General features: G+C 35.3%; 1 protein-coding gene across 1 annotated transcript in view; it reads left to right on the top strand.

Annotated features, from left to right (window-relative positions):
- Positions 1–2,805: 2,805 nt before the first annotated feature.
- Positions 2,806–14,074, top strand: part of LOC125922784 (sulfotransferase 1 family member D1-like) — a 44,536-nt gene continuing 33,267 nt past the window's right edge. The window contains exon 1 of the mRNA XM_049630580.1: positions 2,806–3,084. The gene's annotated coding sequence lies outside the window, so the exon portion shown is untranslated. The remainder of the gene's footprint in view (positions 3,085–14,074) is intronic.

Below are 14,074 nucleotides of genomic sequence, written 5' to 3'. Positions count from 1 at the left end.
CCTAGGCACATATATATATTTGTTATTAGCAAGAGTTTGAAAAAAGAAACTCCTTACTCATTTGCCAATGAAAATATTTTTTTCATTTATGTCAACTCTTGAAACCATTGAACATTAACTAAAACTTCTAGTACTTTTGTCCAAATCTGTGAATATCAAAACCAAAGTTGTCTACAAAGGGCCACATTTATTATAGACACTTTAGAGCAACTGCTTATGGGGAAAATATTAAACTAGTCTCCAACTTAGCCACCATTTAGGGAAGTTTTATGAAAAGAAATTGTATTAGTCAGCTTTACTAAGAAATGAAACAATCTCAGACTTCTTGTTAACTACAACAAAGGGTTATTCCTTGTTTGTGTTGCTTTTGAGTGCCACATGGTTCCAGGCTTTAGACAGGCTGAGACTTTGACATATGTGTTTTTCATTTTGGGGCCCAGGCTGAAGGAGCAGTTCCTTTAGGGGACATGTTCACTCTCAAGGTAGACAAAAAAAGAACAAGAGATCCATGGTAAAATAATACAATGTCTCTTAAAGCATCATTGGCATCTTCTCACTTCTACTCACATGTAATTGGTCAGAGATCACGGCTTAAGTCCAAAGTTATTGGGCAGGAAAATATACTGCTTTCAAAGGCAAAGTACAGGACAGTGAATATTTGCCCACATTAATATAATCAACTTCCATGGCCTTCTCTCAACTTTTTACAGCCCTTTATTATCAAAACTGTTGGCATTGATTTGAAATCCTGCAGGAAGAATTGTATGATGAAGAGCTCAAGAACTCCCAATTTTGCTCTTAACTCCGTGCCATAACCTAAAACTCAGTCAGTTATTCATTCTCATCTCACAGGAAGGCCTGTGAGAGTCCCAATGTTTGGGCTGAAGTGTCAGAATTGTTGGTGACTCCTTGACAGTGACAAAAACATTGAACTGATCTATACCTAAATGATCATTCAGAGTACATACTACATACATAGTAACATAGTTATAAGAAACTAGAGATTTATGTTTTGAGATATCTTGCCCTAAGTTTCAGTCTTATCTGATCAGGGTAGTATTGATGAAATCTACTGATGTGTTGCTGCCAACCCTCAAACACTTATAGTCTCATTCTATATATAATTCATCTTTAATGTATGTCTCTCTCTATATCTTTCTCTCATATATACAGATAGATAGATAGATAGATAGATATACACATACATTTGGAGGCATATATATATATATATATATGCACAATATCATGCAAACTTTTAAAACTTATTTCTAAACAATATTTATTTATAAAATGTATCCCTACAGAAAAGAATATTTAAAATACTGTTTCAGCAATCAACTTGACAATGCTTTTTAGACCAATAATAATTAGGGCTTGGGAAAGTAAACCCTTTGAGTAATGGGGCAAGTTTACTAGGCTGGATACCTTTCATTTACCCCTCCAGGTTCCATCGTGTTTTCTGCCTTGGGAGGTTGAAGTGTATGGATTACATTAACAGGATTTTGGGCTCTCTGGCTTCTATTTGGCAGGAGATCTGAAGAAGAGAGGAGAATAAAGTTAAGCGGATTATTTCCCTGGACCTTTCTCATGAGGTCAAATTAAGTGGGATGCATCCTTCAATCAAACTAACCTGAAAAGTCTCATCCCTGAATTCCCTTGTTTTCATTAATGGCATGCTTTCTTCAGCTATATCTAGTAACACTAGGTCCTGAATCCATAAGTTGCAATTTTTCTGGAACATAAATCTTCAATCTCATGCAAGGGAGGCATGAGAAGAGCCTGAGCATCATATTCTAGCTGCAAGACCTGTGGAGAGGCAAACTGGAAATATTTTCCCCTGCTTTTCAGACTAATCTATAAATGGTATCTAATTTTCTCCAGATGTGTTGCCTTCCTGTAATTCTGTAGCAGTGTGATATTCAGGTTGTTTCTTAGTTTCTTCCCTGAAGCAGACTACAAGATAAAATCCTTAATCAAGATTTTCCAACTGGAGCCAAAGGAACGGTTGGATGTTCACAGAGGATGATAATATAGAATAATTATATCTTGGGGCACCAGAGTGGCTCTGTCGGGTAAGCATCTGACTCTTGACTTCAGCTCAGGTCATGGTGTTATGGTTCATGGTTTGGAGTCCCGGGTCGGGCTCTGTGCTGACAGTGTGGATCTTGCCTAGGATTCTCTCTCTCACCCTCTCTCTCTCTCTCTGTCCCTCTTCTGCTTGTGCTTCCCCCCACCCCTCTAAACTAAATAAACATTTAAAAAACATCTTTATACTTTGTTGAATGAGAGGTTGCAATTTAAAATTCCATTTCTGTACAGTTTGATAAACTCACAGCTCTAAATAACTTTGCCCTGTGTTAACAGCATGATTTCAAGACCTAGAAACAAAAAGGAAGCATGTCATATATAGGTGATCATGTGGAAAATGACAAGAGTTTCAAGTCAGTTTTTTCTATTTGGAAACAGAATTTTTATCACAGTCACCACTATTGGCCCAGGGCTTAAAAAAGTGATATAGATCTGGCTCTGGATGGTAGAGGCTTCATTTAAGGAACAGAAGATATTCCAACTTTTCTTGGCTTCATGTTCTTTTCCCTTTGCTCTGACACAGGCAACATGTTCCTGCTGGTCTAATTTGCCCATGGAGTTCTAGAGGTACAAATAAATCACCTTTAAGTGAGAGTTTCTAATAAAAGCACTGGAGCCATGAAATAGCATCTGTGTTATGCTTTTATGGTTGAAATTAAAAGCGAAAGTAAAAGAGCCTCCATTTACTACGCATAATTATTGGATAGTGTTCATTCCAGATTCCATGGATTTCCACAGGCTCTTTGTTTCCATCTATCTACCACCACATGTAACAACAAAAAGCCTTCCCTTAAGCATTTAATACTTAAACTGGTAATAAATAGACTTTGTACAGCTAATTATCAACCTCATATAGCCCTACAGATTTCATCTTTTCTTCCTAATGCATAAGACAGATTATCTTGGTTGACTGAACAATATATAGAGGGAAATTTCCAGTAACCAATTTCTGTAGAAAAAAACTCTGGGCCTCTAGTTCCTCAAGACAAGCATCTGGTAAGTGATTTATCAACTCTCTCTTTAAAGTATCAATATTTTGTATAAAACTAAGTTTAACAACTGAAAAATTAGAGAACAAGAAATGGAGAATTCTCGTATGGATGTTTTGCTGTGAAATGGGAACTATCTGGGGATTCTTAGGTCCAGATTTTCTATCATAAATTCAAAGCATTATTTTTCATATTTAAAATTGTATTGTCTGAAGAGGTAGTCTGCTCTACTAATTTTAACTTTGTAAAGCTAAAACTAATTTTAAAGGTTATTAATCTTCCACCTCAGTATTTCTGTTTATCTCGAAGGAATATTTATCTCAAAGGAATATCTCAACTACTTGGTTGAGTTCTTTAAAAATCTGTGTGTAAGAATATGGAAATCCGATCTAGGTAAAGATACAAGTCTGCTTTTTTGTACTTCTTGAAATTACCAAAGAATTGTATTGTATAGATGTTAGATAAATGCATTTTCCATTGATGACTGCTTTATTTCCTTTTTCAAAAATAATTTGACTATATGGCATGTTTTTCACTACAATGCATATATGATCTTTTTTATCTTTAAATTAGAGAACCACTACAGTAATGTGTTCTTCAGTTTCTACAAATTTATTACTTTCCTAAAGGTTTTGAAACAAGATTATTTTTTCATGCGCACTCTCCTACTGTCACTTTAATGAAAAACTACTTCAGAATGGTCTCTTCTATATCCCTTTGACTTTTACCTTAGATTTATTATTTAAGCAATATTCTAAAAACCCCACATTAGTACAGAAAACCTTAATAAATGAAGAGTCACTTGATATCACTAAATGTTTATTGTAGTAATGAGATTATTTAGCATTGTATTTTAACAACTGATGAAAAGAACTTAATACATTTTAAACCTAAATATTTGAAATTAGAATGATTCTAGTAAGTCAGATTAATTTATTTGGGCTAATGCCTATGACCAGTCAATACAGGTTTTTTCAACGCATAAATGTTTACAATCACGTTTTTTTAAAAAGAAAGATATAAATATTTTCTTCAAGATGTGAAAATTAGAAGCCAATGTTCTGAAAATGTTCCAAAATTATATTTTATTTTAAACCATTAAAATAGATTTATTAGCTATCAGCATGAATAAAGCTATACTGAACTTTAAAATCACTATATTCCCGACTGAAAATGGGGATAATATAGTTGAAGGCTGTATGATCATATGATACCTAAATTTCCAGATATACTAGAAGAGGTATTTTATATGGTAAAAAAAAAAATTCATTTGGGGCCACATGACTCATTTAGTGTTTCATGATGGCTCAGAGTATGCAGAGGGTATTTTCAGCAACAATTAGACCCTTTGTTTTCTCTGGAATGTTGGCAAGTGTATCCTTCTTCATTGCATCTAAGAACAACTTCCTGTTGTGTTCTGAAACTTGACAGAAATAAACTTGAAAGAGTTTGGAACTGATTTCAAAAGTCAATAGGAAGTAGCTATCCAAAGCCTTTAAAAGTTTGAAGAATACTTTCAAGGGTGTGTGTCCGGGCAGAATCTAAGATGTCGCAGTTGAAGATGCACACCTGAGTTAAAGTCATCTCCTTCTAGGAAAAATTAAAGCTTTATGAAACTTCACAACGCACACATCTAGCGCTCGCTTTGGCAAAACATACACAGGTACATTCATTTCATTGCATCTCATAGCACCACATCCCGAGAATAGATTTTAGAGAGGAGGAACAGTGGAATAACACTAATCTTTCCTAGAAAAGAGTAATTCTTTGTTTTGGAAAAGGTTTGGTGATAAGAGATCTGACATTGCCCAGGTAATTTTCTTTAGGTCTGATTCATCCCACTATAGGCCACTTTGCCTTTGTCAATGTGGGTTTAAGGCTTAATCTAACTCCAGTTTTGTCAAGTTAGCAGAAATCAATGTTTTCAGCCTATATAAATATCATTATTTCTCAAAGACATTGAATTTTGTATCTTATTCTCCAAAGAAGGTTGTGCTAAAAGTTACAGTACCCATAGAAATTATAGATGGACAAGAAAGAAAGAAACATATTTTAAAGGAGAGTAATGAAATACTTTCGTTAACAAAAGTGCTCAAATTGGTTTAAACATTAAAAGGGAATAAACATATGTGCGTGTGTATATATATATATACACATATCTTTATATATATATATATATATATACACACGCACATATGGATTTTTAAAAGGATGAATCGAGAAACAGAGAAAAAATATAGGCTAAGAAAAAGTAATGTTATTGTCTAATAAGATAGATTCAAAACAAAAAAGATCAAGAGTTAGCTAAATCTATGTTAATAAATATTATATTCCATAATGAACACAATCACAATTTTATAGTTCAGAGAGCATAATTTCAGAGTAAGAAGAAAAACCCATTTACTGTGTATGTTAAAAGTTTTGAGAGAAATTGATAGAAATAGATATGCAGAGGTAAATCTTACACAACATTAATCTATCTGAGAGATTATATTAAAATATTTTGAAGATTCAAAAATATATTGACATTGAATACATTTGTATATATGCATATATAAATATATACATTTACATATATATACAGATTTATACATACACATATATACACTAAATATGGACACCAACAGATATACCAATAGATATATCTTATACTACCAATAGATAATACAACTTGCCACAAAATGATCATTTTGATCATTTTGGTCACAATCAAATGTAAAATATAAAATTTATGATGTTTGAATTCTCTAAACCAGCAAATTAACATAGAGAATCTAATTAAAAATTTTAAAATGAGACAAGTTAAATTTGCAAATTAAAGCCAAATCAAATACATTTTCTTTATAATAATCGATTGGGTTAGTAATCATATAATTAAATACAAATTATTTAGTAAATAATGAAAACTGGAAATATTTGAGCCTCTTGGCTTTGGCCAAAACTAACCAGTGACAAATTCAAAGCCTTAAATGTTTTGGGGTGCCTGAGTGGCTCAGTTGGTTAAGCAACTAACTCTTGATTTCAGCTCAGGTAATGATCTCTTGGTTTGTGAGACTGAACCCCATATCGGGCTCTGTGCTGACAGCATGGAGCCTGCTTAAGATTCTCTCTCTCCCTCTCTATCTATGCCCCTCCCCCACTCTCTCTCTCTCCCTCACTTTCTCTCTCTCTCTCAAAATAAATAAACATTTAAAAAGTTATTTAAAAATCCTTAAATGTTTTCATATTAAATTAAAGACAATTAATTATTCAACTGAAAAAAAAAAAACACCAAAAAACAAAGAAAGAACAGGATGGTGTCCAGAATCCATAAATCTATGTATGATTTTTTTGAGTATAGATGACACACAGTGTTACATTAATTTATACACAGGTGTACAACTCAGTGATTTGACAAACTTGCACATTATGCTATGTTCACCATGTGTAGCTGCCATCTGTCACATCACATCTCTATTAAAATGTCATTGCCTGTTTTCTTTATGCCGTGCCTTTTACTCCCATGATATATTCATTCCCCCTTCCCTGTTTTGCCCAACCCTGCATCTCTCTCCCCTCTGGCAACCATCAGTTCTCTGTATTTATAGATCTGATTCTGCTTTTTGTTGTTTCTTCTTCTTTTTTATTTTAGATTCCACTTTTGAGTATAATCATATGATATTTGTCTTTCTCTGACATATTTCACTTAGCATAGAACACTCTATGGTCCATCCATATTGTCTCAAATGGCACAATCTCATCCTTATTTATGGCTTAGAAATATTCCATTTTCTATTGATGGACACAGATTGCTTCCATATCTTGGCTGTTGTAAATAATGTTGCAATAAACATAGGGGATAAGCATATGTCTTTTCAAACTAGTGTTTTCATTTTCTTTGGTAAAAGACTCAGTAGTGGAATTATTGGATCATTTTTAATTTTTTGAAGAAACTCCATATGGTTTTCCACAATGGATGCACGAGTTTGCATTCTCACCAACAGTGCACAAGGGTTCTTTTTTCTCCACATCCTCACCAACACTTGTTGTTTCTTGCCATTTTGGCTTTAGCCATTCTAATTGGTGTGAAGTAATAGCTCTTGTGGTTTTGATTTGCATTTCCCTGATGATTAGTGAGGTTGAGTATCCTTTCATGTGTCTGTTGGCCATCTGTATGTCCTCTTGGGAAAAACATTCAGGTCCTCTGCCCATTTTTTAATCAGTTGGTTTGTTTTTTAAGTATTAAGTTGTATAAATTCTTTAAATATTTTGGATATTAACCCCTTATTGAATATATCATTTGCAAATATCTTCTCCCATTCCATAGGTTGCCTTTTTGTTTTCTTGATGGTTTCCTTTACTGAGCAAACACTTTTTATTTTGATGCTGTTCCAATAGTTTATTTTTGCATTTGTTTTCCTCGCCTAAGGAGATACATCTAGAAAAATGTTACCATGGCTGATGTCAGAGAAATACTGCCTGGGGTTATGATCCTTCACTTCGTTATGTACATGTTGTTTGACTTTGGGAATTTCTCATAACATCTCCAACCCTTGGTTCCCTTTTCTGGAAAATAGGGGTAAATAATATCTATCTCATATATTGCTAGAAAGGTAAATTATTATTATAATTTTTTGTGGTTAATATTTTATTGATCTTTACTCTGTGTCAAGCATTGTTCCAAGTACTTTACTCATTTAATTCTTACAAGTATCCAATGTGATGAGACATAAAATAATTCCCATTTTACAGTTGAAGACAATATAGTCAAAAAATTTACAAAAATTATTCAGAATCACACTTGAAAGGGCCTTTTGAAAACTGGCTCCAATCCATTGTGGGTGCTCCATAAATGTTTATTTCTCCACCTTCTTCCATCTGCCTTTGCCTACTTTTGATCGTACAAAACAGGAAACATTTGCTCAACCTTCTAACCAACTCTGCCAAATATTGCCTATTTCTCTGCGGGAGAAATCCAAAGCTCCTACTTTTTAGGTGAAATCATACAGCATCATGGTGACAGAAAAGCCACATTTCAAAGAAAGAAAGACAAAATCAAGTTAAAGAAAAAAACAACCCACATACAAACACAGACATACACAATTCTATTTTCAATGAAGATACATGCTTGTTATCCTATTCCTAACATGTATATCATTTACACTTACAAACAAGAAGGCCCTATTATAAAGCAGAGTTGTATATACTTTCAGGAACTGAGATAGTGATCTCACCAATCTCTTCCATTGCTATGGTATTAGAGAGCTGTTTTCTGGATTTAACAAGGCCCTGGGGATGCCAGATGAAGAATATAATTAACTCTTTACCATAAAATACCTATGTTAAAAGACCCTGACAATAAGAGTGCCTGGTAGCAAATGGCATCCATTACTTCCTATGTACAAAGAATTGCCTGAGGATATGAAATAATAGGGTACATTCATCTTGTGAATATCTGTATGAGATGGAGGAAACAGGTAATTGCAATTATCTCCACTTAAATACTAAAGTTGTTAAGCATTTTTAAAGCTAATGGCTTGCTTAAGACAAATTATAGTGGCATCTGAGTTGCCTAGTCAGTTAAGCATCTGAGTCTTGGCTTCAGCTCAGGTCATGATCTCACGGTTTGAGTTGGACCTCCACGTTGGGTTCTGTGCTGATAGCATGGAGTCTGCTTGGGGTTCTCTCTCTCTCCCTCTCTCCCTACTCTTCCCCACCAGCTCCAGCTCTCAAAAATAAATAAATAAATAGACAAACAAACAAACATTTAAAAAGAGAGAGAGATTATAAAGCAGAGATTAAATATAAAAACTTAGACCTTTATCTCTTTCTGTGGGACTAAATCAAAGATAGAGAATAGTTCTCTAGATGAAAGAGAATGTATTTTTTTTCTGATTTGAGACAGTGTTAAAATTTTTAAAAAGCGTGAATTTTGAGGGGCCCCTGGGTGGCTCAGTCAGTTGGGCCTCCGACTTCGGCTCGGGTCACGATCTCGCGGTATGTGAGTTCGAGCCCCGCGTCGGGCTCTGTGCTGACTGCTCAGAGCCTGGAGCCTGTTTCGGATTCTGTGTCTCCCTCTCTCTCTGACCCTCCCCCATTCATGCTCTGTCTCTCTCTGTCTCAAAAATAAATAAATGTTAAAAAAAAAATTTTTTTTTTAAAAAGCGTGAATTTTGAGATTATGATGGTATAAATGGTGACCATATGATAACACTTTTAGAAATACATGCCCGACAGTGTGCTGCATTTTCTTTTTCTTTTTCTTTTCTTCCAAGTTTTTATTTAAATTGAAGTTAGTTAACCTATAGTGTACTATTGGTTTCAGGAGTAAAATTTGGAGATTCACCATTTACATAGAACACCCAGTAGCATGATGCATTTTCATACACATTATTTCATTTATGATATTTTTTCAAGTTTTTATTTAAATTCCAGTTAGTTTCATTTATGAGCTTATGACAATGATGTTAACACAATGACAATGATTCTATGAAATGGATGCTATCTGGTCAGATGAAGAATTCTATGCCCAAAAAAGTTCACTTGCCCAATGCTACTTAGTTGGTAAGTTCTAGATTTTTCTAGCAGTGGCCTTTCCAGAAACAAAGCTGAGAGCTTTCACTGTTGGATGAGTTAATTTCCAGGATGTGAAATCTGGTTTTACCATTTAGAAGTTTTGTGTTATAGGGCAGGTTGCATAAACTCTGAAAATTTCCAATGATAATATCAATTTCAAAGCTATTATTAAGTCAGGTGGAGATATATAATATGAAAATTATAATGACTATAAACGCTCATAAATATTAGTATTTTTCATGTATTATGCCTTTCATGTATTAGCCTTAATCCATGCTATCTTAGCCAACTAAATTTGATAACATAAACTAAGATCATTTATAGGATACAGTGTGTGGGAAAAGAACATAGGTTCATTTCTATGTAGACAGCAAACAAACAAAAGACAACAGTCAAAAGGCACATAATTGGATAATTTATTACAGACATAAACTGCCAAAAGTCATGTGAAAAATACAGAATATTGTTTGTATTACTTTTGAGATTTTATAAATAAGAAGCTTTTATAAATGTACGCTTTGAAGTTTGATAAAAGCAAAGCAGCATTTTAACTAGCAGTATCCTAACAGAATTTTTCAGCAATAGAGGAGTGTTGTGGTAAACATGTTCCTTTCTTGTTTCTACTGTTATGACCTAAAACATATAGTTGGGGGGCACTGGGTGGCTCAGTAGATTAAGCCTCCGACTTCATTCAGCTCAGGTCATGATCTCACTGCCTGTGAGTTCAAGCCCCACGTCAGGCTCTGTGCTGACAGCTGAGAGCCTGGAGCCTGCTTCAGATTCTATGTCTCCCTCTCTCTCTCTCTGCCCCTCCCCTGCTCGACTCTGTCTCTCTCATAACTAAAATAAAAACATAAAAAAAAAAATTTTTTTAAACATATAGTTGGTAACCAGAGAATATTCATTTTATTTAGAATTGGAGAATGTTAGGGGTGAAACAAACCAGAGTGACCATTTTGTGTATTTCCCATATTTTTTAGACAGGTAAAACCTGGCTCAGAAATAGGAGGTAAGTAACTCAGGTTTATACAGTTGGTTTGTGAAACAGTTCAAATGCCACACCTCAGATTCCCAATGCTGTGCTTGAAAAGCCCCACAAATACAGCATTTCTATTGCTAAAATAGTTTAGTCTTTACACATTTAAAAAGGAGTTCATATAATCTGTCCAGTTTAGGTGTGTTGAATATCGGGGTACCTGGGTGACTCAGTTGGTTAAGTGTCCAACTCTCGATTTCAGCTCAGTTCATGATCTCACGTTTGCTGAGTTCCACCCCATGTTGGGCTCCACATTGAGTGTGGAGCCAGCTTGGGATACTCTCTCTCTCTCCCTCTCTCTCTCCCTCTTTCCATCTCCTCTGTTTCCACTCTCCCTGTCTCAGAATAAATACCTTTTAAAAAAGAATCTGAATATCAAAATATTATCACTTTCTAGGGGAATAACGTATTGATTATTGTGATTTTAATATTAACTTTTTTGTGATTAAGACACATCATATCCTTAGGTACAATATTTCATTATTTTAACTCATTAATAGGCATGAAAGCCAATGTTTGGTTTAGGTTAACACAGACTAACATTGACTTTTATCAGTGTGAAGAATATTAAGTAGTTTCCGAGGACTTATAATTATCTTCCAGAGGAAGTTATATTTCAAGGGACATTTTGTTTACATCTATTTAATTTACTTGTTATTAATAATTATATTTGATTTAAAATTTTTTTTAAAAAGAGTATGCCTGGGTGGCTCAGTCAGTTAAACGTCTCACTTCAGCTCAGGTCATGATCTCAGGGCTCCTGGGTTTGAGCCCCGAGTCGGACCCTCTGCTGACAGCTCAGAGCCTGAAACCTGCTTGACATTTTGTGTCTCCTTCTCCCTCTGCCCCTCCCCCACTCACGCTCTGTCTCCCTCTCTCCCTCTCTCTCTCTCTCAAAAATAAACATTTAAAATTAATAATTACATTTGAATTATCTACAAAAACTTCATTAAACATTAGACAAAGTCAGCCATTATTCCAGTCTATTCTTTTGGTGTAGTTGACAGACCTTGTAAGAGACAATATGAACTTATTTCACTAGTAAACCCAGGTGGAATGAAAGTTTTATATCTAATGCTGAAACGTCTAAAGACATGTCTGTTTCAATTAAAACATCAACATTAAACTAACTTTTATATCAAATATTTTCCCAGACCATGTGAACTTAAAAAAACATGTAGGTTAGTTTCTATCTTTCTGAGAGGTTTAGAAAACCAAATCCTTATAAGCACTTGTCTTCAACTAAATAGAACTCTTTCAGAAATTAGTTTTAGCAATACCATCCAGAGGTAGAAACATATCACATATTTACAACATATACGCGTGGACATACACCCAAACACACAGACATATAGACCTTATTTCTTTTTTATTCTCAAGTTACTTAATGTACAGTGTAGTCTTGGCTTTAGGAGTAGAACCCAGTGATTCATCTCTTACATAGGACACCCAGTGCTCATCCTGAAAAGTACCCTCCTTAATGCTGGTTCCCCATTTAACCCATCCATTACATTTTAAACACATAATAAGATGTATAACTTCAAAAGACAGAGAAAGAACCGACATTCTTCCAAGAAGCACTTTAATTTCTTAAGGCCAATGCTTTACAAGCCTTTAGAGATAAAAAGGGGAAGGTTTTTGTTTTGTTTTGTTTTGTTTTTTCCTGGGAAACAAGGTTTTTATCTGTGGCTACAGCCACAACTGGGCAGCAGGGCAGGTGGGAACACCCAGGCTGGTGAGTCCAGCCAAGCTGCCAAGTTGTCTCCCACCTTCAGCAAACAGAGCACAAAGGTGTTCAGGGACCGGCTGAGGGCATTGGTGCAGCAGTAAAAGCAGCAACACTCAACCTCAAGTCAGGTACCTGGAGGGTCATGGAAGGTCCCTGCAGGATGAGGGAGGACTAGAAACCCGGGGCTGGGACTCAGAAGCCTTAGGAACAGGGAAAGTTTTCCAATGGTAAAGGAATAGGTGAATTCTGAATTGCCTGCACAGCTGACTTTTGTTTTGCAAAAGGATTTGTGAGTTAAGGATAGTTTTTCTCAATTCCTCGAAGAATTGGGTGGTAACTTAATTGACATTATGGATTGATTCACCTATCCAATTATATTATCTTCAATTTGCTTCTTTCCCTCTGCGTACATAGTTTTAATTTTAAATATTTCTGGCAATATTGAATAACCTCCATCAGGTGTCAGATGGGTCCCTAAAGAGAATGAAAAAAAATATTACTTTCTCAAAATCCAGAGTCACTTATAAAATAAGAAAAAAGCAAAGCAAAGCAAAGCAAAACAAAACCTTGCATGTAACAGGCAGGCAGAAAGCCAAGCACAGTTATGCAAAATGAGACCAGTGAGAAGGCCAAGGCTGTCCCTGGGACAGAAAGGTTCAAAAAGCAATGGGTTTGGATTTCGAAAGGAAGGGTCAATGTAACATTGCATTTTGCAATCTCTAGTGGGCACTACAGAGACTCGGGAGAACTGATTTTGGTAAGAATTTTTACCTTTGGTGGGCTTCTTCTGGTTTTTCAAAGATCCTCTCTATTGGCTCTGGTATTTGCCAGAGTTTTCCCTTAGTTGTTTCAAGGAATAAAGTAACCATTTACCTGAAAAATCTCTCAGTTTTGTCCTGTCTAGGAGAGGCCCATATAGGAGCCATCCTTTGGAGGCAGATCTAGGGGTGTCTGTAAGGCCATCCACTGAGATTTTTGTTTACAGTTATGTAGTCTCTTCAGGAGAAACAATTCAGACAGAGGATCACACTGGGGGAGCAGCAGGAGTTAAGTCAGTCATAGAATCTTTTGTTTCAGGCACTTCTTGCATCTTTAATTTATTGTTAGCCTTTTGTAATCTTTTAATGAAACTATTTTGAACTTTTTTAGCCTTGTGGAGGCTTCTGCTTGCCAATTAAAAGAGGTATTCAGTTCTGTTTGAGAACCCTTACTTTCAAGTGAGCTTCTTAAGTCATCTTATCTGATCGGAACGATCCACGTATGGCCACTACTTCCACATTGTCTTTAGTAACATTTTTCCATCTTGCTAGACATCTGGAACATTCTGGAACTATAGTTCTTAGACATAAAATAAGCAGGTAAGCCAGAAGGAAGCATACTCAATTCTCTATATACAGAGGATCCCATTTCTTTCAGCTAGGTTTTGGGTTTCTTGGAGCCAAACTAATACTTAAGAGGGACTTGTCAAGGGGTTGGGATTTAGTGAGGTGTTTTGCAGTGTGCCTTATTGCATGGAAACTTTCTTGAGGTTGGTTGGTGACCTAGTGTCAACCTAACTCATTCTGTGACAAATTTATCCTAACACAGAGTCTTTGAGTTAGGCAGTGAGTGCTCTAACAGCTCTTAAATGCTCAACCTATGCCCACTAAGTTTTGCAGCTTTTTGGCCTCCAAGATC

The sequence above is a fragment of the Panthera uncia genome, chromosome B1, assembly GCF_023721935.1.
Source record: "Panthera uncia isolate 11264 chromosome B1, Puncia_PCG_1.0, whole genome shotgun sequence".
NCBI lineage: Eukaryota > Metazoa > Chordata > Mammalia > Carnivora > Felidae > Panthera > Panthera uncia.
This window is presented reverse-complemented; position numbering and strand designations above follow the sequence as displayed.